Source organism: Hipposideros armiger, unplaced genomic scaffold, assembly GCF_001890085.2.
Source record: "Hipposideros armiger isolate ML-2016 unplaced genomic scaffold, ASM189008v1 scaffold_202, whole genome shotgun sequence".
Taxonomy (NCBI): domain Eukaryota; kingdom Metazoa; phylum Chordata; class Mammalia; order Chiroptera; family Hipposideridae; genus Hipposideros; species Hipposideros armiger.
Window position 1 is genome coordinate 1460528 of NW_017731552.1, and position 7014 is coordinate 1467541.

General features: G+C 48.4%; 1 long non-coding RNA gene across 1 annotated transcript; it reads left to right on the forward strand.

Moving 5' to 3' along the window:
* The first annotated feature begins 894 nt into the window (after positions 1–894).
* On the forward strand, positions 895–6742 carry LOC109388577 (uncharacterized). Its single transcript, XR_002125234.1, has 3 exons — positions 895–979; positions 1197–1326; positions 6278–6742. It is a non-coding gene; the product is annotated as an uncharacterized LOC109388577 (long non-coding RNA).
* Positions 6743–7014: the final 272 nt, after the last annotated feature.

Genomic DNA, 7014 nt, shown 5'->3' on the forward strand with positions numbered 1-7014 from the left:
ACCTTAGTCCTGGCCCTGATTATTTATTTCCAACATGCAATCCACACCATGTCTTTAATTTCTCATCACAATGCTCTGAGACAGTACTACCATTATCACCATTTTACAGCTGAGGAAACTGAAGCACAGGGAGGTTTGACTGTGCCCAAAGTCCCACAGCAAGGAGGAAAAAAATCTGGATTTGAACCCAAGTTTGTGTGTTTTTTGGATCAGAGACTGCTCAGTAAAACAAAACTATAAACCAAGTTATGAGTTGGGTTTTGAGTCAAGGAATCAGAATATCTAGGCTTGAATCCCATCTCTGCTCCAGGCTCCTCTGAGTCCTACATGCCCACAGACCTCAGTTTCTGGATCTGGAACTGGACTTAAATATTCTGAACCTGCCCTGTATTCCCTCCAACACAGTTTATCAGCTTTCTCTCTCCAGCAATAGCACAAACTGGAGATGGGGAGAAGCAGGTACCAGCAAGAGCTCCTGAGCAAAAAGGGAGCTCAAAGACCCAGGAGGGCGTTGGGCCAAGTGAGGAGATCCTGGGGACCTCCATGAGTGCCTTTCCTCTCCCCCTCCAGAAAAAACGCTACTCAGTTTTTGGGCCGATGCCAGACTTTTATTCTGAAGTCGAGGCCACAACCTATGAGGTAATCTTTGGGGCTGTATTCGAGGCGGAGTCCCATTGGTCGGCTGGCAAAGCTCCTCCCCGGGATCCCGGTGCCCCACCTTCCCGGGAGCCCATAAAAGCTCACGTCCCGGCATCGGCAGCCACTGGACACCTGCATCAGCCCACAAAACTGGAAGCAGGTGAGGCACACAGGAGAAGGGCTTCAGCTGCTTTGGGGGAGGGGTGGTCTGGGGGTACTCCGTACCTGGGGATGGGGATGGTTTACAGGTCAGCTCATGGACATCTTCCCAGAAAGCGGCAAAGACGGTGAAGTTTGACGGTCTGGAAAGCGGAGACCAACCAGGCTGACTACCTGGGCGGTAAATTCTGGGAACATGCCACGGGGTGGGGAGCAGGTATAAGTCCTAGTTGCGACCTTTCCATGTCTCCCTCCTTGCCATTCTGAAGGGCCCCGGGAAGGGGACCGGAGGGATAAGAAATTTGGGGGAGGAGGGTTCCCAAGAGTCAGAGGAACAGAGAACGGAGGGGAGTGGGGTGTGCCGGGGAAGAGAGGGAAGCAAGTCAAGTTTTCTTCAGCACTGAGACTCCGGACAGCGCCTCTCGGGATCCAGAAAGGGAACCGCTTCAGCACCAAGGCTGAGGACAGCTCCTAGCGGGTTCCCCGGGCCGATTTCATTTCAGCACCAGGATGCCCGACAGCTCCCAGGTAACGGGGAGCTCCTGTACGCTGATGAGGGAACAGAGGATGGTCTGAGGTGTCCGACACTTCTGGAGATTTGTCCCTCGTTTAATGGATTTTTCAACGCATTATTTTCCACATGAGCAGATAACATGAAACCACACACAGAAATCTGTAATTCCCAACAGGTGAGATGGCCAATCGGTAGGACTAGGGGCAAATGGGTGCTTGCCAAGATGACATTGTGCTCTTTCTAGACTCATGTGAGAAGCATTGTGCCAAGAGTTTTACATACATTATGTCATGCCATCTTCAACCTTAGGTGACAGTTGAGGAAACTGAGACCCAGAGAGGGGCCCAAGGGATCTCAGACCAAGGGTGAACCTGCAAATCAACCCCACATCCTTCCAACTCCAAATTCCATGTTTCATGGGTGAGAGTTGGGCCCTTGGAGATCAGACCCTGCCTCTCTGCAGGGGGACCAGGTATGGAAGACAAGAGGCAGTGGAAAAGCAAGAAGCCCAGATGTTACAACTTGGGAAAGAGCGGTGAGCAGGAGTGGGTCTTAGACATAGGGCAAAGGGTGGCGAAGACTGGAGAAGTTGTGGTCCAGTGCTGTGTGGAAGACTAGTGATTTTGTTGTTCTGATGTATGATGACAACAAGTCACAGCTTCCTCATAGCGTGGACTCCCATCGACCTCTGCCCAAGATGGACAAGCAAGTGTGGGGGATGGAGGATCAGGGAGAAATCACTTACACCCAGGGAGTGAGCTGGCTAATTCCATGGGCTAATTCCAAGGAATTAAACAGGGGCATGCACCCCGTGAACATGCCAGTGATGTGCCACACATGGTGTTGGCCATGTCACTTGTATACTACCACAGTCCTGGAAATACAAAATATCTGACTCTGAACCCCCAGGGCCTTAACCACCTCACCACACTTTTCTGGGGATTCAATGAGGGGATGGCATTTGAAGCCCTCCTTAGAACAGGATTCTATGAAGACTTTTCAATAAAAATTCCAGGAATGATTTTTGCTTCCCCACCCCCCCATCAGTTTCCTAGACCAACTACAGGACAAGTGTAAACTTGTGTCTGGTATGTGAATTGTGGCATCATTGAGGCTCACCCCTAGTTCTCTGAGACATCCTAATCAAGTCACAGACACCACATCGAGGTCATTCCAGCCTCAGAACCTCTGCCTTTGCTGTTCCCTCAGCTTGGAATGCTCTGCCTCCCATAGCATCCTACAGCTCCCTCTGCTTTCTTATGCAAGCCTCATTTCATCAAGGGGAACTTTCCTTGTTCCCTCACCACCCCTCATGTCAAGTCTATTATATACTCTCATAGACCTGGGATATCATCTCTCTGGTGCTTACTCCAATTGTGTTAACTGTTTACAGGACTGTCTGCCACCTCCAGTTACACTGTGAGCTCCATGAGGGCAGAGACTGTGTATTTTCACTGCTGTATCCCCAGCACCCAATCCAGGGACTGGCACACAGCAGGTGCTCAATAAACATTTGTTGAATCAATAAAGGCATCCAAGAATAAACCAATGCATTAATCAATAAATGAATTGATGGTTTCAACACATGCATGAAGATCATGCTTCTTCTCAGTCTCCCCCATGGAGATATCATAGGGTGATGGTTGCTTCAGGTGTTTATTGGGTAGTATAATTTGTGGACACTCAAGGGTCAGCCAGCTTACTAATAGCCCCAGGAGATAGCCAGGCTCTAATTAGCAATTACGAGGCATTGATTCCTCATTAGTTCTGGCAACCCTGTCTCCCTTCTCAGCCCCAGACCAATGAAATCTTTCCTGTCTCCATTCTCAGCCCCAGACTAATGAAATCTTTCTTTCTCCCGGGAGTACTGCCTCAGTGGGTCCATTAATAAACAGAAAAAATACAATTACAAGACACCTACATGCCAGAGGCACTTTGAGAATGGGGTGGGGAGAGGGGTTCAATGTCTGGGTTAAGGCTAATTGTGAGAGATTTTGTTGTATATTTAGAATCATCCTTTGGGAGTGGAAGAGCTTTCAGATTAAAAAAAGAAAAAAGAAAAAAATGGCTTCCAGACGCTGCCCTTTAGGGAGCTCTATGGAAGGAGATTCTGCCCTGGTATTTCTATGAATGTTTTCCCCTGGGTGCCTCATAATCACTCCAAATTAATCATTTGAAACTGAACACCCAATCCACCCAACTCCCAGTTCGCCCCTCCCTCCATGTCCCCACCAATGTGGCAGCCTCTTCACATCGCAGAGTCCCTCCCCTCCTCATCCACCCCTGTATTCACCAATGCAAGTCCTTCTGGGCAAATCCACCCTCTTCTCCATCCCTCTGCCTCCATCACTGCCTGGTCATCTCATGGTCTCGTTCCTCCACCCCCACCCCCCAAACACACACACATAGCCAATTCATTCTCCATGTACAGTGAGGGGTCTTTCTAGAACACAAATCCCATTTACCTTTAACCCTTCCATGACTCCCATTGCCTGCAGGATAAAATTCAAATGTCCTCACACAGCCTGCATGATCTGGCCCCTCCCTGTTGAGAGTAATTGCCTATCATTTTCCCACCAGCTACACTCAACAACTAGCCCACCCAGGACTCTCTCTCTCTCTCTCTCTCTCTCTCTCTCTCTCTCTCTCTCTCTCTCTTTTAACTTTATTGGGGAACAGTATGTTTTTCCCAGGACCCATCAGCTCCAAGTCCAGTTGCCATTTTTTATCTAGTTGCGGCCCACCATCCCATGTAGAAGTTGAACCAGCAGCCTTGTTATTAAGAGCATGTGCTCTAACCAACTGAGCCACCCAGCTGCCCAGGACCATCTCTTGCTTGGATACCCTTGGGAAATTCATAGAGAATGCATCCCTAGGACATTCCCAGTTTCAATAAGCCAGAGGTGGGGCAGGCTCCAGAATCTGCATTTTTAACCAGCTTCCCCACTGATTCTTATTTAGGAGACTCTTTCCTTTGATTAAAAAAAAATGATTAAAAAAATCCAACCAGGGCTGGCCGAGTGGCTCAGTTGGCTAAGAGCATGAGCTTTGAGTAACAGGGTCACCGGGTTGAGTCCCACATGGGCCAGCGAGCTGCACCCGAGCTGAGCTGCCACAGGTGGCAGGATGGCTCAGTGGTTAGAGCGTGCGCTCTTGGCAACAAGGTTTCTGGTTCGATTCCCACATGGGATGGTGGTCTACGCCCACCTGCAACTAAGATTGAACATGGCACCTTGAGCTGAGCGGCCGTGAGCTGCCAATGGGCGGCCTGATGGCAACTGGACTTGGAGCTGAGCTACAACTCTCCACAACTAAGATTTTAGGACAACAACTTGGCTGTTCCCCTTTCCCAATTCCCCAATAAAAAAATTTAAAATAAAAACAATACCCAACCAACCTCTCATTTCTCCCAAACACATCTGGGAGAGGGTACCTCAGTTAATTTCACTAGTTTCATCTGTATATCTCTGTGCCCCACCTCCATGCCTGGCTGAGTGCTAGCACCCAATAAGTAACTAGTTGAGATGTAAATGCTGGTATCTGAGCCCTGTTGTTAGACATGGAAACATGGAGGGCCACACCTATAAAGATGAGCCATCACCCACAGTGGTGCTGTGGACACCTGAATTGAAGGTACAACTCACTGAGCTATGTTATTACATTTGGTCAGTGTCCAGTTATCTTAATTTGGAATTCCACACAAGTGGAGTCTGAGACAAGGACCCAAGTGTGTGGTTTATTTGGAAGGTGATTCCAGAAAGCAAGAGCAAAGGGACCAGAGAGTGAGGCACAGAAGCTGGGAATGCCAATATAAGGAATGTAGTCCAGTTACTCTAATAGACTTGAATAACAGTGGCTTAAACAAAAGGGAAGTTTATTTTCTTCCCTTTGACTCAGCAATCCCATACCTAGATTTACACAGATGAGAAATTAATATCTATTTCCAAAGAAGGAAGGAAGGAAGGAAGGAAGAGAGGGAGGGAGGGACCCATTTCAGAGGCTGATCAGCTCCTCTAGAGCAATTGAATAAGTTCACATCTGGACGACTTTCCTTACCAGCTCTCAAACTCAAAGTCTGCTTTGATGGCCCCAGGGTCAGGAACCAGGCAACTGGGGACAATCCTATTGTTTTAAGCTTAGGAAATTATTCAAACCTAGCTAACCACCCCCACTTGTCAGACATAAACTGTTCCCTATAGCTTCCACTTACTGTCACCCTGTCCCTTGTGCAAGCCTCTTGTTTGGCGCTCCAAGTAACAAAGGGTTCTGCCTTTCTTCCACACGAGTGTCATTGTGTGGTGTCCCGCCATCAAAAATTTTTTAAATCTTATAAAATACACAGCACATAAAATTTGCATTTTAATCAATTCAGTTCCACTTAGTACACTAACAAAGTTCTGCAACCGTCCCCACTACTTCCAGAACATTCCATCATCCCAAGAAGAATGTTCCTATTAAGCAGTCACTCCCCATCCCTCTCTCCCTGTAGCCCCTGTGTATTCTGTCTCTGTGGATGTGCCTGTTCTGGACATTTCATATAAATGGAATCACTCACTGTGTGGCATGTTGTGTCTGGTCCCTTCACTGAGCATCATGTCTTCAAAGTTCATCCATGTTGTGGTGTTTGTGTCAGTGCTTCATTCCTTTTTTATGGCTGAGTAATATTCCATTGGGTGAATAAACTAGTTCGTTTTCTTTTCCAGACACTGTTTTAATAGCTTTAGAAATATTACCTCCTGTGAGGTAGGTACCATTATTATACCTCATTTTATAGGAGAGGAAACCAAGGCTCAGGGAGGTAAAGCAAGTTGCTCAAGTTTGTCAGAAAGCAGGTGGCAGAGCCAGGGTTTCAATGTGTGCAGTTTGCATCTAGCGTCTGCGTTTTGAACCACTACCTTACACCCTTCTCATAGTTTGGTACACACAATGTGGCAATTGTGACATGTCCCTCTATTATTTCTACAGAGGAAGTGGAAGCCAAGATGCAGACAGGAGTGGAGACTTGGAGTCACACAGAAAGTCATCTCCAGCCAGGGCTGAAGAGGGACGGTGAGGGCAGAACTCAGACACAGCATCGTCCAGGGATTGCTGTTCCTTGCGGCTTCAGTGGCAGTCACCTCCCACCAGGGAGGGTGGGAGTCTCTCAGAGAGAGCCAGAGTGTTGATTATATTCTGCACCTTAATGGGTCCTTCAAAAGAGAGTGGCTTGGGTTTCCATGACAACAGGCAGGCGGCATCATAAGGAGATAGCCTCCCCCAACCCACATCAGGCTCTGGAATCTGTTCTCTTCCATCCCTGCCTTTCTGGATCCAAGAAGCCCAGCCTGTGCCCAGCCCAGACAAGAGAAGTCAGCGCTCTCATTGGCTGGTTTTTTAAAAAAAGATTTTATTGGGGAATCGGGAAAGGAAACAGCATTGGGGAATCAGGGAAGGGGAACAGACAAGTTACTGTCCTTTTGTTCTTCAGTCTAGTTGTGGAAGACGTCGCTTCACTGGCCCATGTTGGTGTTGTGATCATTGTGCTCTTTCCGGCTAAGGCAGATCGGTCACCGGCCCTTGGACTGCCACTCATGGCAGCCCACGGCAGCTCACGCCAGCTGTTGCTGCTCACGCTGGCTGCCGGCCACTCATGGTAGCTCATGGCAGCCCACTGCAGCCCCACTGCAGCCTACGCTGTTGCCGGCAACTCACAGAAGCCCAGC